This window comes from Psammomys obesus, unplaced genomic scaffold (assembly GCF_907164565.1).
Source record: "Psammomys obesus unplaced genomic scaffold, mPsaObe1.curated_primary_1811, whole genome shotgun sequence".
NCBI classification, from domain to species: Eukaryota; Metazoa; Chordata; class Mammalia; order Rodentia; family Muridae; genus Psammomys; species Psammomys obesus.
Genome location: NW_026592118.1, coordinates 9978938 through 9989179, shown reverse-complemented (window position 1 = coordinate 9989179; position 10242 = coordinate 9978938).

Sequence of the window (10242 nt, the reverse complement as noted above, 5' to 3'; positions counted from 1 at the left end):
CCAGCCAGCCAGTTTCCAAAGGCCAGCCTGTGTCCCGATTCCTGGAGGTCGCTGAGAGAAAGCTTGCTTTCCTCCCTTCTTTCCAGCCAGCCAGCTATTTACCTATCATCTATCTCTCTCTCTGTCTATTTTTAAAAAGCCTGTCTGTGTAGCCTGGCTGCATCACCCTCCCAAGTGTTTCTATTACAGTTGTATGCAGCATGCCTGGCTGAGACAGCTTTCTTTAAAAACATTTTTCAATACAAAGAGTAACACTTGCATTTTATTATTTAAAAAAATAAGAAAAATAAGATTCACACCTACAGCAGACCTCAGAGGCATGTCTAGAATTCTCTGTGACCTAATTGAAACAACTGTGACCTAAGCCAAAGCCATGGGAGCTCCCCTGCTCAGCCCACAGTGTGGCCAGCCATGTCTGCCTCAGGGGAGTCTCTCCCAGGAGGACGACCTGGCAGTTCCTTCTGCCCTGACAGCACTCCTAAGCCGCTGTGGCACCTTGCTTTCTGGATATGGCCCAGTGTCCTGGAGTTCTGCTTCTCAACCAATTCTTGCAGCATGTTTTGTGTAGTGCCCTAATTAAAGGGCAGGGTGGGGTATGGGCGAAGGCTGAATGGTGTTCTCCTAAGTTCATGCCCCCAACACCTTAGAATAGGACACATCTCTAAGTAGGCTTTTTGAAGTGGGAGTTAAGGTTAAATGGTATATTTGGGGTGACCCTTTTCTAGAGCGCATGAATGTTTTCTTCTAAGAGGAGGAGATTAGAGCTAGGTGGGGTGGCACACACCTCTAGTCTCAGGCACTCAGTTGGCAGAAACAGGTAGTTCCCTATGAGTTGGAAGCCAGCCTGGTCTTTATAGGGAGTGCCAGGCCACCCAAGGCTACATAGTGAGACCCTGTCTCAAAATATAAAATAAAATAAATAAGGAGAAGAGTTGGGCACCAATACACCAAGGGCTGACACAGAGAGACAGCATCCGTAGTCAGAGAGATTACAGAGATGCTAGCCCCACAGCACCCTCCACCCTGACTTCAGCCTCATGAAAACTGACAAGGGTGTCATCTGTGGGACTTTTGCTATGGAAACCTTGCCTACACGCAGAGATTCTGAAGGCCCAGCTCCTGCTTTGGGGGCTATATTGCTAAGGAAGGTGCCATCTGCCATGAAGCAATCCTCAGTGTAGTCTGGTAGGGAAGAAGTCCTGGGTTTGGGATTAAATACAAGAGTCTAGTCAGACTATACTTACCCAACTGTGGGTAAGGCTGCTAGTGACCTTTGATCTCCCAGCATCCTCTTTGGTCAATGGGGCCATAGCAACACCATTCTGTGTACGTGACGAAGCATTTGACTAAGCCAGGCACACTGACAAAGGCAGAGTGTTGTCATTCTCTTTCAATGCGGCTGACTGTCTTAGAATTTACTCACTTTAATGACACAAATTTCAGGAGAGTGGGAGTGCCTCTGTACTCCTGACAGACAAGTGAGAGGGAGGGGATGTCATGCTCTGCATGTTGACAAGCACAGCTGTGGGTGAGCTCTAGACAGCACACATCACCCCCGGGGCCCCGAATTTCTCAATGGGTGGATCTTCTCCCTCTCCAGCATCTCCAGGCATGAAAGCTTCTGGAATGGGTGGCAATCAGTGTGTTCTGGGACCAGCACCAGCAGCTCTCCTTTAAGATCTTAGCTGCCATCAGTCTGTGAGAGCACAGAGCAGGAGGAGGGACAGGCTGCTGCTTGTGGTGCCTTCAAAATATCACTTTATGTGTATGCCCGTGTCTGCGAGTGTGTGCACACAAGCATGTCGGTACCCACAGAAGACATAAGAGGGGATGCATGCTCTGGAACTGGGACTGCCCACCCAACTTAGTGCTAGGAACCATGCAAACAAGATGGTCAACAATGCTCAACTACTGAGTCATCTCTTCAGCCCTTGATGTGACTTTAAATTTTTTTCCCGTGTGCCCTATCTGAAAATAGCAGGCCAGTAGCCTGGAGGAAGGGCCATGTAGCACCAGGACCAAGAGACTCCCGACAGCTGTCCTTCGACTCCTTTATGTATATGGCGCATGTGTGCCCTCACTCACGCACACGTCACATACACATATATACAATAATATTAATCAATTAAAATTTTTTTTTTTAGAACTTGGGTGTAGCTGGTGGCAGGGTACATGCCTGGATGAGCCAGGGCCCGAGTTCCACCCTCAGAAGGGCAAAAACAGACTAGAAGCCATTTACTAGTGAAAACAGGAAACAAAGATTGGGGCATGGTCTCCAGCCGTTTGCCGCAGCTGTTGCACTGTGGCATGGTTTGTGTTGTTTCAGAACGAAACTTTTCTTCAGCACTGTTGTGCTGTGGATATAACATGGTTTTGTTTCGGTCCCAGGTGTGGGATGTGGGCCTGAGTCAGGTGGTCGACAGCAGCAGACTATTTGCTTTGTGCAGGCTCTGAGAGGAGATCCTTGCCAGCTGCAGAGAGTTTAGAGCTGAGGGCTCTGGAGAGAGAAGAAATGCCAGAGCCCAGAGTGAGGAGCCACGAGGAAAAATAAGGTTGCTCCTACTTTCCCCTGCTGCTCCTGGTTGCTGTTGTGAGACAAGAAGTTGGAGATTGGCTCAGAGGTTAAGAGCACTGACTGTTCTTCCAAAGGTCCTGAGTTCAATTCCCAGCAAGCACATGGTGGCTCACAACCATCTATAGCGAGATCTGGTGCCCTCTTCTGACCTGCTAGCATACGTACATGCAGAATACTGTAAACATAATAAATAAATAAATACATCTTTAAAAAGAAGAAGTTGAGATCTCCTGAAAGGATGGGACTGGCTCCAAAGAACCTGACAACCCTAACCAGGAAGAAGCAGTTAAGAAAGAGAACTGCACCCCCTCTCCCACTAGCTTTTTCTTTCTCCTACCTCATGTTGAGGTATTGGAAGGGATTGGGGTGGAGTAGGGAGAAAAAGATACAGAAATGTAAAGAAAAGAGTTTTTTAAAAGTACACCAACACTGTTGAATCTTTCTTAATCCCATTCTTTCCTCCTGAAGGTGTCTGGGCCTCTTCAGCTGCTACTCAGAAGACCTGCTGTGCTGGGCTGAGATACCCACGTGACTGTGCCTCCCACTTTCTTTGGGAGAATTCTCAGCAGACTTGGTCCTTCCAGACTGCAGTTGAGGCATGGGTTTGATGTTTAACATTAGGTTATTATGTTTCCTCCCAGCTGTTGGAAATTTGTCTCAACAATACCAGGTCATGACCAGACAGGTTCAATTCCAGAGAGAAAAAGGTGGGGTTAGCACTTGGGTTCTGGTGGGTAGATTATTTGTACTCTCGGCTCTCTTGTGATTCTAGGAACCATCTCCTCTCATTTAGATAGGAAAAGTTTGAAGTATAAAGAGTCAGGTGGCACACATCTCTGGGAGTGGCACTTGGGAGACAGAGAGGAAGGCAAATCTCTGTTAATTCAAAGCCAACCTGGTCTACATAGTGAGTTCCAAGCCAGCCAAAGGTACATAATAAGACCCTGTCTTAAGAACAAAACAAAGCAAGGCAAAACAAAACAAAACCAACGGGACAAACCCAATCTTATGTCTGTGTGCCCAACAAAAGGCCACTGTATTAGTTAGTAAATCCATCCTGTCCTCTTTAAATAACCTTTGTCATTGTTATTTACCTCTTTTGGAGCCATTAGTAATGGTTTGTCACACAGTCAGTGTGTTCACCATCCAAGAATTTAATAAAACGTGAGTGTTCACTGCAGCAATGGAACTCAGACATGAAGAGAAATCCACTCAAAACATTAGCATCCTGAGGAAGCAAACTGTGCCTTCCAAGGCTGTACTTCCAAGGATCCACCCTCCACCCCACATGGAAGCAGTGAGCCAGACCCTCCTGTCATTCCATAGTCTGCCCAAGTCTTAGCAGAGCGCTCTGTAGGGGTTCACAGCTCATGGGCAGGTGAGGTGGCCCAGTGGATAAAGGTGCTTGCCACCAAGCCTAAGAACCTGAGTTCAGTCCTCCGGACCCACTGTGGAAGAAGAAAACAAGCCAGGAGGAACAAGCCAGTGAGCAGCATTCCTCTATGGTTTTTGCTTCAGGCCTGCCTTTCTTTTTCTTTCAATGATGAACTGTGCCGTGTACCTGTAAGCTGAAATAAACCCTTTTCTGACTGAATTGCTTTTGGTCATGGTGTTCACATCAACCCTAAGAAAGTCTTATTTCTTAACACTGCATTTTGACAAATGCAGTCTTCCTGCCAGCTCGGACTCTTACCCCGGGGGAAAGAATTTTTGGTTGCAGATGGAATTGTGATTGTAAAGACCAAATGCGTTGCATAAATCTCCACCAGGAGCAGTGCTAGGGATGATGGAGACAAAGCCCAGTGGCACATTCCTGCAGATGAGAGCTATTTCTCCAATACTCCTCTTGAGAAACTTCATACTATGCCAGGGACCAATGAGTGATGGGGAAATCTAGTCTGGATAGAGAGCCATTCAAATGGGCCTGGAGGTCCCATCCGGTCACTATGTCCGAAGCAGGATAGGCATGGGGTCAGACAGGAGTCGTGGTAGCGAGCAAAATGAAGGGGCTCCTGTCCCCAGAACCATGGCCCGGGCCTGAAATCACACGCTGAGCATGTGGTCTTGAGGGCGGTCTTCTCTGCTGCAATGTCCTCGGCATAGGCTGCTTAGGGACAGTCTTGAGCTAAGAGCAGCTGTTTTGTTTGGTTGGTTGATTTTTGTTGTTCCTTTGTTTTGTTTTTCAAGATTGGGTTTCTCTGTGTATCCCTGGAACTCACTCTGTAGACCAGGCTGGCCTCAAATTCAGAGATCTGCCTGCCTCTGCCTGGGATTAAAGGCATGTGCCACCACTGCTTGACGAGAGCAGCTTTTCATATTTATGAAGAGTGGAAAAGGTCACATAGTGCTGTGGAAAAGTTACTTTTACAGTACAGAAGCTTTCATTTCAGCATCTAAAGGTTTGTTTTTGTGGCACTGGGGATTAAATCCAGGCCCTCACTTATGCTGGCAAGAGCTCTATACTGAGATATATCTCCAGTCACTTCCTTACCGTCCAAAGCTTAGAGGTACAGTGGGCTGCATCTGGGAGCTGGTGATACCCTCAGCCTTTATAGGCAATACCTACACATGCTGACACTCTGCTCCTCAGCATGGTCCTGCCCATGTGTGATGTCAGTGTCACCCTATCTTTATCTCTCTCCTCTCTTTATCTCTGCTCCCCTGGAAGATTCACCTATAGCTTCACATGTGTGGAACACACACACACACACACACACACATACACACACACCTGAGAGCACCAAACTGCTTATCTTGGCATGGCCTGAGGAATATTTTCCATCAAGCCGTGGGCATAGACCTTTTTACACCTGAAGAAGTGAGGGTTACTACATGCAATCTGTACCAAGAAACCAGAGTCATGTGTAGAGCTTTGGATGTGGTGATGCCTCCTGGTTGCTCACTGGTCAGACCCTTGAGACCCTCAGTGGTAATATTCTATTGGACTCTCCTTGCCAAAGTTCCCTGAATGTCTTAAGAGTACACTGAGGGGGCCAGCAGGACCAGGTGCTTCTGAAGGTTTCCATCCTAATAATTCATTCTTTTTTTTTTTTTTTTTTTTAAAGAGAAAAGCAGCCTCTGGAAACAGGTTTCTTGCCCAGGGTCATGGGCCTCATTTACATACTGAAGGCAGCAAACAAGCCAGGTCAGTCAGAGGCCAAAGCCCCTGAGCATCAGAGGCCCCAGTGCAGAGCACCAGGTGCCTCTGTGGTAAATGGAGTGCTCCCTGTGAGCTGTATACTGTCCTGCACCCTCCCGTGGCCATGGGACAGCAAGCCAGTCCCTGGTCACAGCTCTAGAACAGCATGCTGGACTCATTCTTCTTCCCAGATGACTGGTATCCTTGATTTCCTGCAAACAGGGAGACACAAAGCCAGAGCACATCTGTTCTCGCTGCTCATGTGCCAGGGCATGGTGCTGCCCATTGTGCCACACAGATCCTTTTGTCCCTGGGGAGAAATGGGCAATCCTTTAAACGTTTCCCCATTATCCTCCATTCTCCATTCGCCACCTGATTTGTGGATCCACGCGATTCTTATTCAGTGGATAAGGAACAATTAACATTACGAGGGATTTATTAAGGATAAGTCATGCCAGACGGTTTTGACAGCTTGTTTTGAGTGTGACAGAATTACCAAATCCAAGGTTAGATGCATTATGTATTTAGACTTTAGTGCAATGTCTAATGCCAGGCTTGTAGAAGTATTCCTGCCAAATAGCAGGGGACAGTCATATACCAGAAACAGACTCAAAGGTCAGAGATAAAGGACACACGACATGCAGCCACACATCCAGACAGGAATGGTAGCGAAGAGAGTGGCATTTCATGGGGAGCCATCAAGGTCAAGGTTAAAGTCTGTTCCCATAGGGACATCATCCAGAGGGAGGGAACGGGTGTACTGCCAGCTTGTAGGGATAGTGGGAAACCCCAGCCTCAGCCCTCAGGAGACAGTGCTTGTCCCAGAGCAGCTTAACCATCAGAGAATCTGAGCAGCAGCAGAATCAGGGGCTGGGTTCATCCTCACCCACCTTCCGTCCAAGAATACCTTGCAAAAAAAGTACAATGGGAGATGAGCTCACCCAGGCCCATGGAACCAGTGCAGTGTCTGAGCCCCAGCTCTTTCTGCCTGGTGGTAGAGCTGTGTCCACAAATGTGAAACTCAGGTCGCCGTGTTCACATTCACCTGTGCACTTTGTTGGTTAAGCCACGGTGTTAGAATGGGCTCTTAGCCCATGTGATGGGTGCCCTCATAGCAAGAGGGGAGACACATGGACACACAGGCCACAGCTATGTGAGCCCAGGGATACACTAAGGCCTTACATTTCCCAGCAGGGACCCTGTTGAGTAAGCAAACAGTTCCAGAGGCTGGAAGATGCTAGGCTAGGCCTTCCTTCCCTCTGAGTTCCTAGGAGAGCCACTCTGCCATCCTCAGCTCTGGTCCCTGATGTGCTGTGCAGCCCTGAAGGACAGACAGACAGCTGTGCACTGTCCCAACCACCTCTTCCACAAGGTATAACAGGCACTGAAAAGCCGTCCCACACAGTGACAGGCAAGGGGCTTCTTTTCTCCAGGTCCCCAGAGAAGATTTAGGTCAGTGATGCTGAGCCCTGGCAGCCTTCACACATGCAGGGCACAATCACAGCTTTTGTTTGTATTTATAAACGAGTGGCATGCACCGCCAGCATTTGGCTAGTTAGCCCTAATTCTGTGCTAAGCTACGGTAATCTTTCATTCTCCCTCACTTTGTGCCTGCTGATCGTTATTATTTTTTATCTGTTCAGGAGTATTGAATCATCTGTCTTCTCCTCCTCCCCAAGGGCAGCAGAGCATCCAGTCTTTCTATATGCCCAAGTGGTAATGCCAGGCTTTGTTTCTTAACTGGAGTCTTTGGTTAATGAGGATGTTGGGTCTCCACTTTATCATATACAGTGTTGCCAGTTTTTAAGCTCAGGCTAGCTGGTCTGATCGCGGTAACCTAGCATGTGGGTGGGTGTGCAGAGGACGGTGGTTGCCCTAAGGTCCTTCTTAGACCTAGCCTCTGACCATCAGGGTTCACTAGAAGGCAGGATCTTTCTCAGGGACAACAGGGCTCCCATAAGACCTCTCCGCTGCACCTTGTCCATGAAATGGCAGCTCCAATTTCACAGGCAGCTCTCTCTTTACGCTGGGCATTACCAGTTAAATCCTCACAGTACAGACTCACAGCAGCAAGTGAAACAGCTGGCCAGGGTGAATCTCCCCTCTCTTTCCCCTGACTTTCTCTTGCTTTCCTAGACTTCACCGCTATAGAGGTGGCTCAGAGGTGGAGAGCACTGGCTGTTCTTACAGAGGACTGACTGCACACGGCAGCTCACGACCATCTGTAACTCCAGCTCCAGGGAACCCGATGCCCTCTTCTCATCTCTTGGGGCCCCAGGGACATACATGGCACATAGACATACATGCAGGTAAAACCTCCATATACATAGAATAAAAAATGAAACACTAGGCTTCACAACACAGTGGAAGTAGTCAGTCCCAAATGAACTTCTAAACTGTTGAAGAAGTAGCAGAGCCACGTAAACTGTTTCTTCTCCAGTGATTTATCTGACAGAACTAGGGGTGCGCTATGAGCAAAACACTGCGGTGCAGTATAAGAACGCACCTGAAAATCGGCTTAGTGGGGCTGACAGACAGCTCAGCAGTTAATAATATTTCAGGTTCTCCTAGAGAACCCAAGTTTGACTCCCAACATCTACACTGGGAAGCCAACAACTACCTGTTACTACAGCCCCAGGGGACCCCGAGTACCCCCACACATATGGCGCGCACACACACACACACACACACACACACACACACACACACACACACATAATTAAACATAGGTTTCAGGAGGCCGGGTTCAGTTGTACTGTGCTCACCCAGCACATGTGAAACCCTGTGTTCAGTCCCCAGCACCACATAAATGGAGCATGGTGGGGAACATCTCTAATCTCAGCACTCCTCAGGTGGAAGTAAAAGGATCAGGAATTCAGGATTTGAGCCTCCTTTGGGCTCTGTGAGATGATGTTTCAAAAAAACAAACCAAAGCTTCAAGATAGAGAGGAATTGCAGTTTGACAATAGCTAAAATAAAAAAAATATTAAAAATATGCACAACATGAGAAGAAATATGCATTCCCTCTGTCCCCTAGAAATTTGTCTTTTAAAGGTGACAGGCACTGGGATGGAGAGGTGGCTCAGCAGTTAAGAGCACTGGCTGCTCTTTCAGAGGATCCTGGTTTGAGTCCTAGCATCTATGGTAGCTAACGACCATTTGTAGTTCCAGTCCTAAGGAACCTTCTTCTGGACTCCCTGGGTATTATGCATACAACTATCGCACTGACATACATGCAAGCAAAACACCCATACAGATAAGGTCAATTATTGTTATAATTATTATTATTTTGGTTTTTCAAGGTTTTTCTGTGTAGCCCGGGCTGTCCTGGAACTCACTCTGTAGACCAGGCTGGCCTCCAACTCACAGAGATCCCCCTGTCTCTGCCTCCTAAGTGCTGCCATCACCTAACTAAATATTTTGTTTTTAAGGTGGCAGACACAATAGCTTTCCAGGTCAGTTAGGGAGCAAGGCTTATTTAGGATGGGGGCTTACTAGCACAGGGGCTTGCTATTGACCAGGAAGAGAGCCCTGGACTTGAGATTCATGGCACAAGTGTTAAAAGATAAGTTCAACACAGACACTCCAGGAGAGCATAGCAGGGAAGCAGGACCATGGGAACAAAACTTGGAAAATCATTTACATGACAAAGGCAGGCCCCAATTGCACAGTGAAAGGGGAGGAGTCTGTGACAGAAGGGCCCAGTTGTATCACAGCCCAGGAAGCAGGAGCAGCAGCGGCTGACTGGCTCACAGAGGTAGTGTCTCTACAGATGCATTAAAGCCATAAAGTACAAACCGTAATCTGATGGAAAAATGGGAGAAGCTGCAAATAAGCAAGCAGTGCAGGAACTCCAGACAAAGGAGACTGCTCACTGCCAGACTGGGAAGGGAAATTAAAACGGGAGTGAAAGGACAGTTTCCGCTCTTACCATGTCACTAGCGAGAAGACAAATAGTGTTTTCCATAATGGGCAAAAGTAAAAGAAAGCAGACTCTTTCCTACACTGCTAGTGGGATTATAAAATGCTGAGGCCGCTGGGCATGGTGGCACACGCCTGTAATCCCTGTACTTGGAAGGCAAAGGCAGGCAGATCTCTGTGATTTCGAGGCCAGCCAGGTCTACAAATCGAGTCCAGGACAGCCATGGCTACACAGAGAAACCCTGTCTCGAAAAAAGCCAATAACACAGACAGATGTTAAAATGGTTAGATCCATGTGGTTTGACCCCAAACCACTGAAGAATCTAGAATCTATTCTATAGAAATCAGGTGAACAAAGCTGGAGGTAAACTAGTTGGTAAAGTGCTTGCTCCCAAGTGCAAGGTCCTGGATCATCCCAAGTACTGAAAAAAAGAGGAAAAGTAAAATTATATTAACAACACACAGGATCTTGAACCTAGGAGGTTTGCTATGATGGTACCTAGAACTTTTACCTGAGTTACTAGGGCCCATTGTGAAGACTGCTGTAGCTCTCCACTCACTCCTGTGGAAGGTGGCCTGTGTGTGTTTATTGAGAGATGTCTCAGAG